The 17,196-nt window shown below is 47.3% G+C and overlaps 1 protein-coding gene across 1 annotated transcript in view; it reads left to right on the top strand.

Annotated features, from left to right (window-relative positions):
- Positions 1–2,878: 2,878 nt before the first annotated feature.
- The window catches only part of ARHGAP33 (Rho GTPase activating protein 33), a 463,864-nt gene continuing 449,546 nt past the window's right edge, over positions 2,879–17,196 (top strand). The window contains exon 1 of the mRNA XM_078655399.1: positions 2,879–3,007. The gene's annotated coding sequence lies outside the window, so the exon portion shown is untranslated. The remainder of the gene's footprint in view (positions 3,008–17,196) is intronic.

Genomic DNA, 17,196 nt, shown 5'->3' with positions numbered 1-17,196 from the left:
CATGTCAAATTTATGATTGTACCTTACTACCGCCACAAACAAAAGTAGTGAGTCCAGCACCATACATGGAAAACCACTGCTACTTCAACACCCTCCTGTTGAAAATAATTAGGTGGAGACTTAAACTAAAACTGCATACAAAATTATTTTAAATCAAATTATTTAACTGAGTTAAAAATATAAATACATTCAATGTAATGTTAAAAATATACAATTAAAACATTATTTAATGATTTAATACTTAACTTTTTTTATTAAAAAATGTTAATATAAATGTTACTACAATATAATAAAACGACTTTTAAATAATTCTATACATCGTTTTTAATAAGTAGTAATACATTTGAATCATTTTAATTAATTGAATATATTAATATACTAAAATTAATTACTGGCTCTGTAGTCTCCGTATGGCAAAGTATTAAAAAAGTTTTAAAAAGTTTAATTAGCTAGAAAAATATCAAAAATATCTTTGTTAAATAGTCGTGTAAGCTATTTTTATATACTTTTAAATGTAGAGCGAAATACAAAATGATACTTCACTATTTATTTAGTTTCAAAGTAACGGTGTGTGACCTTTTGACTTCAGTAGCTACCCAATGAATGACTCTTGGACACCAGAAACCCCCACCTATGCATATTTTATGATTTGAAACTCTAAAACATTGGCCAAAACTACAGAAACAAGTATACACTAAACAAATACAAAATTATAAAATATTTTGTACATATACAGACAAAAGAGATACAAAACTCGAAATTTTTCATTTTAATGGGACGATTGCAGTGTTTCAAATATGGATTTAGTTCTAAAAGACAAAGCAATATGATAGTGTCTAGCATATTTCCTGGAATTTGTTTTTGCTCTTAATGTATTTTTTTGATGTCGTGCATACTAGTGCTTTAAGTGAGATCACCTATTTTCCATACTACTATTCACTGTAGTTGACCTTCTCCCATGAATCAAGCTAAGGATATCAACTAAATTTTAGCTCCCAACTTCAAATTCCTTCACATTTATTGAATGTTTTACATATTTTCAATTCACATTTATCTTATTTATGTACTTTTACTTTATTAATCTGCTTATATTCTTTAGTTTTTATAAACGGTCACCCGTGAGAAGGTATTGCAAACCCCAGGTTAAAAACAACTGCTTTAATTAATTGAACTATATTCAAGTAAATAAAAAATTTATTTCTGACTTTTACATTTTAAAAATCACATCTAAAAGTAAAAAATGAATATTGTTCATTAATAATCATAGTGAGGTATAGAAATACTTAGTTAAAAGGTTACATTCATTTATAAAGAAAGTTAGTTAAAATATGTTACAATTAAATAATAAATATATTTTATTTTTAGATTTTTTTTAACATTATATTATTTTTAATTACATTTTATTTTTTAAATCGTTTAAGTAAATGTAATATTATGTTCTACAGGGTTTATTTTAAGTCCCTACCGTCATTATTTTTGGTGGGAGGGTGTTGCAGTTCCAGTGCTTGACCATATGTGAAGCTCTGAGCTGGAGTAACTTACTACTGTTTTGGGTACCTTTTGGTTGCAGTAACTTTAGAAGTGCAGCTAGTGATTAGCAATGGGCTTACTCTTTTTTTAAGTGGGTGCTTGTCCCTCCCTAAACTCCCTCTTACTCCTCACTAGCCTCCTCCTGAATACCTCTTTTCCAGCCACTTCCCCTGGTCTCTTTTACATGTACTACTAAGGGCCAAATTTTGATGCGGTTTGGAAAGCTTCCCGACCGAATGGTTTTGGGAATGGTTTCTGACTGAATCGGATCGGTAGAGTCCAACCGACCGAGTACGATGCTTCCAGATATGATTTGGTTGGACTCCCATTGACTTCAACGGGAGCCTTTGTTCGGACTGAATGCATAGTCTCCCATTGAAGGAAGAGGTGGCTGGGTAAAATCGGGCACCCTGTGGCGGCTACCCCCAGGTGCCTGCCACACTGTGCATGGCTGGTAAGGGAGGACCCATGGGAACCCCCACGGACCCGATTGGGAAGCCTCAGGTGCAGGGGGCCACTACTGGCCCTCAGAATCTGATACTGACTGCCGATTCGAGTTGGCGGCACGATTCAGAAAGGCTATTCAAATCCAGCATTGTACTCGGTCGTTCGGAAATGCAGCCCGTAGAGACGTACGATTCTGCTCCATAGGGCTTGGTCATTCCAAATGCCTTCGGGTTCGGATTGGGATATTCCTAACACCTAACTCGCATCATACTCGGTCGGTCGGAAACCTTTCCGAGTCGGTTGGAAAGACAAGTTCCCAATCTGATTTGGACGGAGTTAATGACGTTAGCAGGACTTCCTAACGGCATCAGAATCAGGCCCTAAGTATTAAACTTACATGTGTGGGGATCTCCACATAGAAAAGATAGGAGAGGTGGAGATTTACACTTGTAGGTTTGTGAATAGCATTATGTAGTACTTAAGTAGTATTGCTATAGTACTAATAAACGTGCCACAAATGCAGTTTTTGAAGAGCCCCCTAAGTATTTACAACTGTAAATCTCTGCCATTGTTAATCAGCCCCTAAGAATTCACACGACTCTTGTCTCTAGTGGGCGGAAGCTTCCACGGTTTGTATGTACTCTCAAGTCATAGGCCTTTGGCTTACACAATTTTTGGATTCACAGCTGAACGGAAAGGGCGGGGCTGGGGTATTCTTATTTGGTTTGTTACTTCCTGAAAGTTGTGTTTTCAGTTCTTTCCTGAAGCGGGCACTGTCTGTGGTCTGTGGCTAAGGAGCAGGGTGACTGCAACTGGTTCCAGATTTTTGAGGGCGGAATCGGAGTGTTGCTAAGTGTCTATGGTGCCTGCGACTAAGAGTTTCCGGACTTGGGCGCTTTCACTGCTCTGCCTTCCTGCGCTGCCGGATATGTGAGGTTATTGACAGGTATCCTGGAGAAGGGTAACTAACATCCTTTTGGGTCAAGCTGTCTTGGATCACAGTTCAAGAGGGACCCGATAAGACACTGCGGTAAGTTGACATTTGTCAGGTAAATACTACCTGTGTTGCTTTAGTACTGCTCGACCACTGCATATCATTCTGTAACATTTTTTACTTTTGTATAGAGCACAATCTACCATTTCTAAAGCATTGCAGCACTTTGAATAGTTAAGAGATGGCTTTTGAATCACTTATCTGTGTTGACCAAAACCTCAGGCAGCATGGACAAACAATTGATGACGGCTCACACCGGTGGGAAACCCCTACCACGAAAGCGTCCGCCCACTACAGCCAATGAAAAAGTAGGCGGGCCACATTTGCATAGGGACTGTGCTCCATGCTTACAGTTTCACTTCCCTGATACTAACGGTTACTAGTACCAAATTATTATTATATACTCAGAGATGAGTAAATACCACCAAGAAGTATTGTCACCTTTGCTGGTTTCAAAGATTTTAGCCAATAACACTTTGCATGCTGTGATTTTTTAGACCAAACTTTCAATGTTGAAACAGAACTACATGTCCCAGAATGGATCACGCCAAAGGCGGGACTGGCTGAAAGCGTCATACATGACTTGGAGTCATTTAGCATCTGTGCATGACAGGTGCTTCATGTAATAATGTCTCTGGTGCACCTGATATCTCCCAACTTCAATGTAAAGGTGATTCTATCCCTTAGGGCGGGCTCAATTTATTGGTCCCTGTGTGTTAAAAGTGTCCCAGACTTAGAGGGTAACATAGTATCATCTTGCCCTTGTGATAATCAATCTGCACAAACACTATTGCACTGTATGTTTTTCTGTACTTTGCACAGTCTGCTATGTAAGCACTTTTTGAAACACTTGTTATGTAAGTTAGGACTTTGATGGTGTAGGGTAGATCTGCTAGAGTCATACTTGCATCCTGCTGTGGTTTTCATCTGTTGACACTCATTATTTGTTTTTATTTGTGATGATCTATGTATAGGTCGAATAAAATATGTGAATTGATTAATAATAAACCCTTTTGGAGATACTTTTCTTCTCCTGAGAAGCAACAAAAACTAGAAAATGTTCACAGACACACTGATCAGCAATTTGTGTGTGGCCTGCACAACAGGGAGCGTCCTTCTCAGACCCCCAATCCTATGCCTGAAGACAAGGACACATAATGAGTAAAATTCCCTGATATTTTGTCACGTCCTCCCTGGAGTTAGGGCATCTTGATACCAGTTAGAAGGCAGTGCCCATCACCTGGGGTTCATGGGTGAGGCTGGAAGGTCTCTGGGTAACTCCCTTCCTCGTCATATCTGCCCAAGCAGTATTCTGCCAATCTACAAAACTGGGTAGATGGGACGATGAGGAGTAACAAGAGTGTCATCTATAGGCTACCCTGTTTATTTCCGGTGGGAGCTGACTCACCATTTTATCATTTTTTGAGGTTGGTTGTTGATGAAAGGGACACCACTGTTCAGTAATGTGTATCATATCCTAGTTTTGTTTGTTTTCTTCAGTATTATTCTATATTTGTTTTTGTTTGTGTGAGTTATGTCTAACTTTTTTTAAAGTTATATGATAAAGATTGGATTGTTGCACCATATCTATTTTATTTATTTATATATTTTTATAGCAAAAACCATGTTTAATGGGATAGGGGAGATACACAAATGATTTAGGACCAGATTACCTGTTTGGCAGTCTTGGAGCTGGCCCCCACGCCAGTGCCCCTCTCCAAAACTGCTAAACCCATAGTGAGTCCGCCCGCTGGATTACGAGTTGTAATCCTGGCAGGCGGTCATGCTGCGTCTGTCCCACGGCTATGCCTTTCTAAGGCTCAAAGGAGAGCCATAGAAAGGCAGGGCCGTGGGAGTGCCGCAGCACGTCCCTGCACGGTGAGAAATGCACCATGTTGTGTATATCTTCCTGTGCAGGAACTGGGGGTGCAAACATGCAGGGGGGCACAACATGTGCCCTGTGCATGCACTTCCATACACAGAGGCTACAGGGGGCCCTGTAAGGGCCACCTGGGTTGCCTCACCACCACCCTTCTCATGGCAGTGCTCACCGCCATGGAAATGGTCTGGTGGCCAACTCGTAATATGCTCGGTAGTGCCGCATTGGAACCACCAGCATATTGCAGTCTCAGATCGCTGCTCCACTGCCGCGGGATCCATGATCCCCGATGGTTGTGGTGGACCCGTAGTAGTCCAAACGCCAAACTCAAAATACGGCAGTCAGACCGCCGGTGTGACGGTTGCTGCACTGCCACCATGGATTCGGCGGTCCAGAACTCGTAATCGGGCCCTTAGTCTATTTACACTTTGATAACCAATATTATAGGCATTTGGATGCTTCCTCTAGTGCGGGAAGTGGAATAACAGAGATGAAGACATTAAGGAGAGCCTAAAAAACGGAGAATCCCCTTATGACGGATGTCAGGGAGGGGGAATTAAACATGTATCAAGAGAGTCCCTGTAGTACGTAGCAGCTTCTAATTGCTGAGGGATAGTTTTCCTCAGCAATTAGAAGCTGCTACGTACTACAGGGACTCTCTTGAGACATTAAGGAGAGAACGTTGAGCGACTCAAATGTAGACAAAGTGTAGACACTGAAATGAGCATGTCTGAGATTTCAGAAAGAGCAACAATGTTAGGACCCAGGGGGAGCAAAGAAGACAGCCGGTCTCCATCTTGGTAACTTTGTGCAAGTGACACAAGCCACTAGACAGGTGTGATGCTCAACATCCTGTGATTCTGAGCAAATCACTTAATCTCCCCGTGCCTAACAAAAATGAATGTGCCCTTCTGTAACAAAACTGGTGCTCATGTAAAGCGCTCAGATACCCGATTCGGGTCTAGTTCGCGCTATATAAAACTCAATTTTTTTTTATTTTTTTTACTATGATAGCAGATAGATGAAGGGGGGGTGGGGGTCGAGAGGAGAAGGAAGTATACATTTAGAAGCTTTAGAAGGCTGGAGCACAGAAGGAGCCATTCCAGTGTGCCAGGCAGGGATATTTGAGGCAAACCAAATGTATTATTGTTCATTGAAAGTGATTTTTTAAATTAGAGGAAACAAGCAATTTAGAGGACTTGCCACAGTAAGACAGGCTGTAGATTTAGTAACCCTAGTAGTTTTTGGGTGAACGGAGAGTCTGGTGCGGGCGTATATGTAATGTAGTTAGCAGTCTAGTAGTCAGGGTGGGCGGAGCTAGCTGGGGTGAAGGGAAGAGGAGGAGTGTAGACAGGATGGGAGTTAGTTAGAGTAGGGACAGGGACACAGAAGGAGGTAAAGAATAAAGCTCCTCTTTAAACTTATAATACTTGTCTGTCGTTATTCTAAAGACACGACAACTGGCGACAAGGGTGGGATCGGCATGCCCATTGCCCACAGAACCCTGCGAGAGTGTCCTGTCCCATGCAGTGTCCAGAAAAGAAGAACACTGCTGTGTGGAGTCGAGCTGTCGCCTAAAAAAGAGAGGCCAGCAGCAAGTAACCCTCTCCCCAAAGCCAGGAGATCGAGGGAGTCCAAAGGAACCAAGGGAACGAGCGCCCGAGCGTCTGAAGGAAAGAAACGCTCGATCGCGCCAAAACGCGACTCACGCCTGATGCGTGCAAGTCGGCGTGCACCGAAAGAACAGAAGTCGGGAGCCCACCCCGACTCTGCCTGGCACCCCGAGGTGGTGAAGAGTGCCCCAGGTGAAGGAAGCTGCCCCCAGAAGACCTGCTGGCAGGTGCCATCGAGCGCGACGAAAGCGGAGCTCGAGACGGAGCTCGAAGGGTCCCGGCATCGGAATCTCACTCCCGATGCGTGAGCGTTGGCACGCTATCGCCGAGAGAGCGCGGGACCTGGTGGAGCGAAGAGGGAGCCCACCCCAATCTCACCTGACTGTGGCAGCTGCTGAGGAATCCGAAATTTGTAGTATGCTGCCCCTGAGATCAGCTGCCGGTGAGTCCCGAAGATAGAATGAATGAAAGTGAAGCCTCGTGAGAAATGAGAATTCAGTGACGGCGGCCATCTTGAAGTCAGGCAGCTTTTGGGACATCTTCCATGTGCAGACTGTAGGCGGCCATTTTAAAGTCAGGCATGGCAAAGAGTCAGTGAGAAACGACGCGCTCAGGTCACGAAGAGGCAGAGCAAGCCTGTACTAACAAAGCCAAACAAGCACGAGCAAACCAAATAAACATTGACTGAAGACAACTGTAATTACTTATCCAAAGCTCTTGCGAACGAACAGCGACAGGCCAGTCGGAGTCAAGGGAAGGGGTGAGAAGCACGTGACACCACGATGGTAACCCCAGATAACTCCCCACAGCGAAATTAAGTCAAGCCCACCATTGCGGGAGGGTCGCATCTGCGAGCCCCGGAACCTCTAACCCTGACCACCGAAGGGAGCATGGGCCCCAAGTGGCAAGAGTGGCTAGAAGACTTCGAAGATTACATTGAGGGATCCAAAGTAACAGTAGACAAAGAAAAGTTGATTGCCCTCCGCAACCTCGCAGGTCGAGAAATAAGTAAGATAATCAAGGATCTTCCCCCATGCAGATGCTGGAACCTATGACAAGGTGCGTGAGGCATTGAACAAAAAATTCCTTCACAAGAGAAATGTAGACTACGAACGTCACGCATTTCATCAAGCACGTCAAGGAAAGGATGAAGCAATGAGTGCATTCATCACCCGACTGCGTAGACTGTCGAGACACTGAGAATTTAACACCTTCTCAACAGATGCCGCCATTAAGTCACAGATTATAGATGGATGCCACTCAGAAACCCTCAGGAGGCGGCTGCTGAGAAAACCCCATGAACTAGACGAGATCGAAGAAATGACTCGTGTCTATGATCAGGCTGAAGAGCACGCCACCACCATCGAAACGGGGCGCAACGTAAGTCATGAACAAGCGCATCATGTCCAGGCCAAAGGCAGCAGCCGAAGGTACTCGCAGGAGAAGCAATGGAGACCGAGACCGTCATCTCGCCAACGGCGCCCAGACCACAGGAAGCGAGAACCTGGACGAAGAGACCGGAGACCGGAAAGGACGAAAAGATGTTACAGATGTGGATATGACTATCCTCATGTAGACACCTGCGTTGCCATGGGTCAGCGATGCAGGAAATGTGGGCGGTCAAACCATTTTGAAGCAATGTGTGGAGACTATCACAAGGAAAGGCGAAGCGAAACAGTGAGGTCGTCTCGTTCCGACACCAGAAAACACCACATAAGAGCTGTCCAAGGAAAGTTCACGTTGTCCTCAGGCTCGTCACACTCCAGCCGAGAATCGCACAGATCTCGATGGGAGCGTAGATTACCATCACGGGACTCCAGATCATCATCCAGAGATTCGGAATACACCGTAGAATACTTGAACATGATCGCAGATCCGGATCAACTCAAAAAATATCCACGCTTGGACATTAAAGTGGGGAACCATGACACTAAATTCGTGATGGACAGCGGAGCTTCGCTGAACTACATCCCGGTCACAGAGTATGAGAAAATGACTCCTAAGCCCCCACTAGCTTTCACACCAGTCCGCGTTTTCACTTGGATGTCCAAGAAGCCACTCCCTTGTTTGGGGAAATTCCCCACGACCCTCACGCACGACAACATCTCCATACCGGCGGTCATCCATGTTATCAAAGGCCCAGAGGCCGACTGCCTGCTTAGCCTCCCCACTGCGGAGCGTCTCCGTCTTGTTGAAATTCTATTCAAAGTCAGTGATAACCAGGACTGCGTCAGCAAGTTTCCCAAGCTGTTTCAAGGCCTAGGAAAATTGAAGGGATGCCAAATACATTTGCACATCAATGAACAGATTAAACCTGTGGCCCAGCACCCTCGACGTGTTCCATTCCATCTTCAAAATACAGTCGAGGACGAACTTCAAGAACTCCTGTCTGCAGACATCTTAGAGCGCACGGATGGTCCAACCCCATGGGTATCGCCAGTGGTCATTGTACCAAAGAAAGGGACTCCCAACAAGGTGAGACTGTGTGTTGACATGCGCCTACCCAACACGGCGATCGAAAGGGAGCGCCATCCTGAGCGACATGATCGCTGCGTTGAACGGCGCAAAGGTGTTTTCAAAACTGGATTTGAACAAAGGCTACCACCAGCTAGAATTGGACGTCAAATCCCGCTACATTACGACATTTGCAACTCACTTAGGACTCTTCAGATACAAGAGACTGAGCTTTGGTGTCTCATCAGCCGCGGAAATTTTTCAAGAGGCAATCCGGCAAATCATTCAACACATTCCCAACACCCTGAACTACAGCGACGACATCCTTGTGTATGGTTCCGATGTTCGTGAGCACGACATCGCGCTTGATCGCGTCTGTCATGCCCTGTTGGATGCAAACCTGACATTGAACAAAGACAAGTGCGAGTTCCACCAGTCCACTTTGAAGTTCTTTGGCCACATTTTCTCAGATGCAGGCATGAAGCCTGATCCGGATAAGATTGCGGCCCTGAACAACACCAAGAGCCCACAGGATGTCAGCGAACTGAGATCATTCTTGGGGATGGCCAGCTACTGTGCCCGCTACATCAGAGACTATGCGACTGTCAGTCATCCCCTTCGCAACCTCACCAAACTCGGCCAGCCGTTCGACTGGACCCCCCAGTGTGAACAGGCGTTCAAAGATATCAAGCGGGCAGTGGAATCGGCTGACAACCTCTCGTACTTCAATCCTCGACGGAAGACTGAGATCACTGTGGACGCCAGCCCCGTTGGATTGGGGGCCATTTTGGCACAACATGACAATGACTCTGACCAGAGACGCATCGTTGCCTATGCCAACCGCAGTCTGTCTGATCCCGAAAAGGCGTATTCGCAGCCTGAGAAGGAAAGCCTTGCGGTGGTTTGGGCATGTGAACATTTTCATGTCTTTGTTTACGGCAAGCACTTTACTTTGATCACCGATCATCAGGCGCTGGTCACCATCTACGGCAACCCTAGATCTAAGAGGCCTCCAAGGATTGAGAGGTGGGGTCTCAGACTTTAGGAATACACATTTACCATTGTTCACAAACCCGGGAAGGCGGAGAACCCGGCTGACTATATGTCCCGCCACCCTCATGCATCGTCAGACTCCAAACCATCGATTGCTGAGGAGTACATCCATTTCGTGGCCGACCAGGCGCTGCCACCCGCCATTCCCATGACGGCCATTCGTGAGGTCACTGCACAAGACGCTGTCTTGCAGAAGGTACTCCGCCGGATTCAGTCCAATCGGTGGAGACATGACCCGCAGGAAGTTGACATGGACCCGTCTGCCAAGCAAGAGATGCAGGCATTCCGGCACGTCTGTACTGAACTGTCGGTTACCACAGATGGAGCGATACTGCGAGGTCAGCGGATTGTGATTCCTAGTCAACTACGGCAGGGAGTTATCGATCTGGCCCATGAAGGCCACAGGGGAGAAGTATCAACGAAGCGAGCTCTCCGGCAACGTGTGTGGTTTCCCCTCCTCGACCAGATGGTAGAGGCCACCCTGAAGGATTGCCATCTGTGCCAGTTGACCAGCAAAAGCGATCCACCGGCCCCACTACAAATGACCACCCTGCCCAGCGGAGTGTGGCAAGAAATTGCCATGGACTTCTACGGACCGCTACAATCCGGAAAATATGTGGTAGCCATAATTGACGAATATTCGCGATTTCCCATCGCACAATTTGTGTCATCCACAAGTGCCTCCAGCACTCTCAAAGTGTTAGATGAAGTGTTTGCAACGTGGGGTGTCCCTAAAGAGGTGAAAACGGACAATGGACCCCCATTTAATGGACACGAGTTCAGTGCGTTTGCAAAGCGCCTGGACTTCAAGCACAGGAAAACTACACCCCTCTGGCCACAAGCGAATGGCACCATCGAAAGATTTATGGCTACGATCAAAAAGACATTTCAGCAAGCCACGGCTGAGAAAAAAGACCTGCAAGTAGCTCTCAACGAGGTCCTCAGAGCATATAGGACAACTCCTCACTCGACTACCGGAAAATGCCCGGCAACCCTCATGCTGGGCGTCCGATGAGAAATCGCATCCCAACCTGGGAAGGAGCCTTGCGAGCAGTGTCACCAATCCGCAGCCATCAAGAGATGACTGTGACTGACAAATGCAATAAAGACAAAATGAAATCATATGCCGATGTCAAGAGGAGAGCGCGATCTCCATCCCTGCATGAAGGAGATTATGTCATTGTCAAACAGGATCAACAAAGAAAGACTGACTGTCGATTTCGAGATGAACCTTTGCTGGTTACCCAACAGAAGGGCACCATGCTAACTGCGGAATCTGATCAACGACGAGTCACCAGGAACATATCACATTTTAAGAGGTGTCCTCGTGGCATGAAGGAACCTTTAATGAACATGACTGACACACTCACACCCGAAGAGTCTGACCATGGTGACCAAGTGAGCAGAGGTCAGCCAAGTGAACTCTTGTCTGGTGATATTATTGGAGCCATGTCTTTGCGGCCCCGTCGAGATATCCAGCCGCCAAAGAGACTCATTGAAGAGATGGATTAAAATACTGTTTCTATTGTTTGTTAAGAAAGGGGGAGATGTAATGTAGTTAGCAGTCTAGTAGTCAGGGTGGGCGGAGCTAGCTGGGGTGAAGGGAAGAGGAGGAGTGTAGACAGGATGGGAGTTAGTTAGAGTAGGGACAAGGACACAGAAGGAGGTAAAGAATAAAGCTCCTCTTTAAACTTATAATACTTGGCTGTCGTTTTTCTAAAGACACGACAGTATCCATCCCTTGGGGGGAGGGGAGAGAAGAGGGCGGTGGCAAGAGTAAGTTTGGGGCTTTGGGATACCACTAGGGGAGCTCGCTGAGGGGTGCTTGATGGGGTGTGAATGAGAGAGATTGGGGAATGCAACAAAAATGATATGAAGGGAAGAAGAAAGGAACGCGCACAAGAGCATGTGGGGGAATTTGTTGATGCAACTTTCAGAAGTTGGGATTTTAAGGGAGAAGGGGAGTGACATGAAGTTAACGCATTAGTGAGGTTTGATTTCAGAATGTCTGCTGTAATTTCATAAAGCATATCTACAAATCTGTCTTTAATAAAGTGGACTTTTTTTGGTAACTCTGAGAGCTCAGTGACGCACTTCGAGTGGAGTTCGTGCTGTTGCCTTTCTCATGAAAAGCTCTCTTATTTAGGGCATTTCAGGGTTCAGTCTGTTCGCCCCCCTGCAGATAAGAGCCGCCAGCCCCTCCCACCTGACCCTCACCCTTCCTACCCCACGGAGCCCTGACCCCGCGTGATTCCCACCTCTTCAGCCTCCAGCCTTCCTCGATTCTGTCCATGATTTTACTTACCTCTGCTGGGTGACGATTGCATGACATCACAGGTTTCTGTGACGCACCTCTCTATAGTACCCATGTGCTCCCACGCACCTCAGCCCAGGACCATCGTGCTCCAGAGCCCCGCCTCCTCTGTCACGTGTCTTCAAAAATAGGCCCTGGCACACTCCGGGCCAGAGGACCATGTGCCCTCCTCTCTAAATATGAAATATGAAATATGTGCTCTCCTGCACCCCTTCCCCTCTTCCCTGGCACGTCTCCCTTAGAGCAGGAAAAAGGCTAGATATGTAGGGCTCAACGGCCAACCTGCTGACTTAGGAGCTGGAGAACCGGACTCGGCCTAGGCCTAGGCTCAGCGTCCTGTGATTCTGGGCAAATCACATAATCTCCTCTTGCCTACCAAAAAATGAACGTGCTGTGGTGTAACCAGGGCTTTAAGTGGGCCGAGTCTCAAGGGGTCTGCGCACCGGCAGATTTTTAAAGGGGGCATTGAATCGGGTGTCTATCGGGCTCTGTTTTGAGACCTGGCACAGGCGGTTCGTTTTTTTTCTCGCGCAGCAGTTTGCTGTCACTACAGTCCGTAAAAAAGTGCCAGGGCGCAAAACAGCCCCATAGAGACCCGTTTCGAAACAGCAGGCACATTGATGTAAACTGCTCATTTCTCACTAGTGGAGAAGTTATGGCATGATATCATACCAGGTGAGCGTTGTGGGGGAAAGGAAATCCTTTAAAGAGCCATTTTGTTTCTGGATTTCCCTTCTCTTTCTGAAACGCAAGAGCAGCAACATTGTGGTAGGGTCACTATGGCTTTAATTGCCTGGCTGATGAGGGTTATGAACGGAAAACTGGTCCCAGGATGCCTATTTCCGGTCCAGGGACGACATGGCTTGGCAGTTCGGGCTGGACTGTTCCCATGAGGCACAGGGTCAGACTGATTTGCATATGGCCATGTCTGAACTGGGGTGGCGGAGTGAGCTAAAGAATGGTGATGGATTAAACCCAGATCAGGTGACTGGGGGTGAGTGTTTGATTTGCTCAAACACTCGTCCATCATTGTAATGCACGCACCTTTGTCTCGGAAGTGTCCTGGATGCTCGCCGCTATACACCCTGATTCCCCCTGTCACCCCTCGGAACACAGGAGTATACACTGAATCCCAAGTTGTAACTAAGGGGAACACAGGGGAACAAAACAAGGGTAGGAAGGGAAAAAGAAACAAGCTTCCTCTGTCTTCTACGGTCTGTGTAGAAAAGAAATTGTCTGCAGCACCTGGATCTATAGGAAGACAAAAATAGGAAAACGTGAAAACCAACCCCCTCCCTTGTAGTGATATGTGAGGGTCTATGTGGGTATGAAAATATAACTAAAGGTACCTTCTATATTGTGGGAAACCACTCAAACCAATTAGCCACAATTATCCAGGAGAACCTCATGTGACTTTCCTGAATGTTTCAGCACACCAAGCGTCTAAATGTAAAATAATCAAATGAGGCAAGGCTCTATCTTTCACATATAAAGAAAAGACTGATACTGTCCTACTACTCACCACAATTCTCTATTGTAATCAGCTATAACATGAACCATAAATGAATCAGGAAAACACTCCGGATTCAGCAATGAAATCAATAGCCAAACGCTAAGAAAATCATAAACCTTCACAGTAAGAACACTACTGTGGCAGACCAATCACAAATTGCCAATAAATCAGGAAGCGTAAATAAACTATAGGAAACACGATCCCGAAACAAACCGTTTCGAATCGCTAGAGAATGAGCACAAGTACTAACCGCCCATAAACCGGAATCACCGAGACACCAAGCCTGCACGCTAACTCCTCGGACGCCAACCACAAAACCTGTGACCCGGAACGAGAACTGGAACAGCCTAGCTAACGCGAAGCACTTCCGGATTATACGGGGCGGGTTATATTCTATTTCTCGGACCTTTGCGCATGCGTGCATACTGCGCATGTGCACCAACCCATGTACCTACAAATGCCAACCATTGCCAACCACCGTGTTAGCTGTAATACAGACACTGCTCGCCTAATGCGCGTAGCATTATTCTCCTCGGGTCCAACAGGCATGACAATCATCCCCTTTTGTATCGCTTTGTTCGCCCTAAGTTGGCAGGGTATGCTCAGACGTGAGTCCCTTGCTCACTTTGCCACTTGATTCAAGATAGCCTGGCTGATGAGTGTTATGAACCCTAAACTGCAGGGAAGACATGGCTTGGCAGTTCGGGCTGGACTGTTCCCATGAGGCGCAGGGTCAAACTGATTTGCATATGGCCATGTCTGAACTGGGGTGGCAGAATGGTGATGGATTGAACCCAGATCAGTTGACTTGGGGTGAGTGTTTGATTTGCTCAAACAAAGCTTTTTCAATATTATATGTAACAATCCATAGTTGCAGTTTATTTATCTTATGCAACTAATAACCATTGACAAAGCCAATAGTCCTTACTTGTTGTAGGTATGATGTTACTTGTTGTATCACATATCTGGATGCATTAACAGAAACAGCAAAATACAAGTCGGGCTGCACACTATGCTAAACACATATTTTTCACGTGTTTTAAAGCCATGCCCCTAATTAAACTGGCCACGCCCCTTTGATAGACGCCCCAGTTTTTTCATCCCACTTAAAGCCCTGGGTGTAACGCAACTGGTGCTCATGTAAAGCGCTTCAATACCTTCGGGTCTAGTTATGAAACTGCAAAAAAAAAAAATGCTGCTCAGCGCTCTTCCGGATACATGTGTGTGCATCTCCGGTTATCAATGTCATGCAGTGACTCGGTGGCTGCAGGGTCTACTGGGGCACGTGTGGGTGCAGAAGTGCCCAAAACGGAAGCTTGGCTTTACGTCTTCGCTCTGGTCGCACACTGTGTCTCTTCGTACCAAGAGCTTCCCTTCTACTCTTAAACGTTGTGTACAGTGTTAGGGGCTGCTGCGCGGCGCCACCAGACATCCAGTGTGTATCAAGTGATGCTGATGGCCTGTGTGTCATCATGAGAAGGCTGCATTAGCATCAGTGAGATGCTGCGGCGCAGCAAGAGGAGTCAGCCGTTCAGGTTTGAGCTGGACTGGCCTTTTTACAGTACCAGGACCGGCCTTCTCACAGTGCCGGGACCGACCAACCTCATAGTGCTGGGACCGACCTTCCTACAGTGCCGGGGCTGGCCTTCCCGCAGTGCCAGGACCCACCTTCTCACAGTGCTGGGAACGGCCTTCCCACAGTGCCGGGACTGACCTTCTCACAGTGCCGGGACTGACCGTCTCACAGTGCCGGAACTGACCTTCTCACAGTGCGGGGTCCGACCTCCTCACAATGCTGGGACCGTTCTTCCCACAGTACCGGGACCGGCCTTCTCACAGTGCCGGGAACAGCCTTCTCAGAGTGCCGGGACCGACCTTCTCATAGTGGCGGGACCAACCTTCTTACAGTGCCGGGACCGGCCTTCTCACAGTGCCGGGTACAGCCTTCTCACAATGCCGGGAACGGCCTTCTCACAGTGCCGGGACCGACCTTCTTACAGTGCCGGGACCGGCCTTCTCACAGTGCCAGGAATGGCCTTCTCACAGTGCCGGGACCGGCCTTCTCACAGTGCCGGGACCGGCCTTCTCACAGTGCCAGGAATGGCCTTCTCACAGTGCCGGGACCGACCTTCTTACAGTGCCTGGACTTGCCTTCTCACAGTGCCAGGAACGGCCTTCTCACAGTGCCGGGACCGACCTTCTTACTGTGCCGGGACCGGCCTTCTCACAGTGCCGGGACCGGCCTTCTCACAGTGCTGGGACCGGCCTTCTCACAGTGCCGGGAACGGTCTTCTCATGGTGCCGGGACCGGCCTTCTTTTTCCTACAGTACCGGGACCCGCCTTCTTACAGAGCCAGGAACTGCCTTTTCACAGTGCCGGGACCGGCCTTCTCACAGTGCTGGGACCGGCCTTCTCACAGTGCCGCGAACGGCCTTCTCACAGTCCCGGGAACGGCATTCTCACAGTGCCGGGAACAGCCTTCTCACAGTGCCAGGACCAGCCTTCTTACAGTGCCTGGACCGGCCTCTCACAGTGCCGGGACCGGCCTTCTCACAGTGCCAGGACCGGCCTTCTCACAGTGCCAGGACCGGCCTTCTTACAGTGCCGGGACCGGCCTTCTTTTTCTTACAGTGCCGGGACCCGCCTTCTTATAGAGCCGGGAACGGCCTTCTCACATTGCCGGGACCGTGCCGGCACCGGCCATCTCACACTGCTGGGACAGCCTGGCCTTCTCACAGTGCCGGGAAAGGGCCTTTCCAGAGTACCAGGAACTGCCTTCTCACACTGTCACAATGAGCACCGGAAACCACTGACTCAAATTAAGCACTGCTTCCCACGCACCCTGCAACAAACCTGGGCTCGATTTGAAGAATACATCCTGATTTACACTGCCTCAGAGAAATCCGTTAAGCTCTCTTCCAGATAAACTTGGTCTTGCGTTCACCTCAAAACGTGTGTGTGTAGGATGTCACTTTGAGGTGACAACAGCAAGGGCAGTCTAACCCTCAGCGTTTCATTAAGAAATTCATTAAAAACAGTTTTGCCTTCTAAATTGATGTCATACGTGTAAGCTTCCTGTTTGTTAGCTTTGGGGGTCTCTAGTTGGCATAGGTATGTACCTGTGACAAATAGGGACCCTTGTGTCTAGTCAGGGTAAGGGGGTACACTCCTAAAATAACCCCTGCTCACCCCCTTGGTAGCTTGGCACAAGCAGACAGGCTTATCTCAGAGGCAGTGTGTAAAGCATTTGTGAACACATACATTAACCCAGTGACAACACTACAGATGGACACCACACCAGTTGTAGTATAAAAATAAGTATTCTTTATATAGACTTAACACAAGACCACAAACGACAAAAACCCACAATACTGTACTTAAAATGGTAGAAATAGCTT

The sequence above is a fragment of the Lissotriton helveticus genome, chromosome 7 (assembly GCF_964261635.1).
Source record: "Lissotriton helveticus chromosome 7, aLisHel1.1, whole genome shotgun sequence".
Lineage (NCBI taxonomy): Eukaryota > Metazoa > Chordata > Amphibia > Caudata > Salamandridae > Lissotriton > Lissotriton helveticus.
Note: the sequence above shows the minus strand (reverse complement) of the source record. Positions and strands in the feature narration are given on the sequence as shown.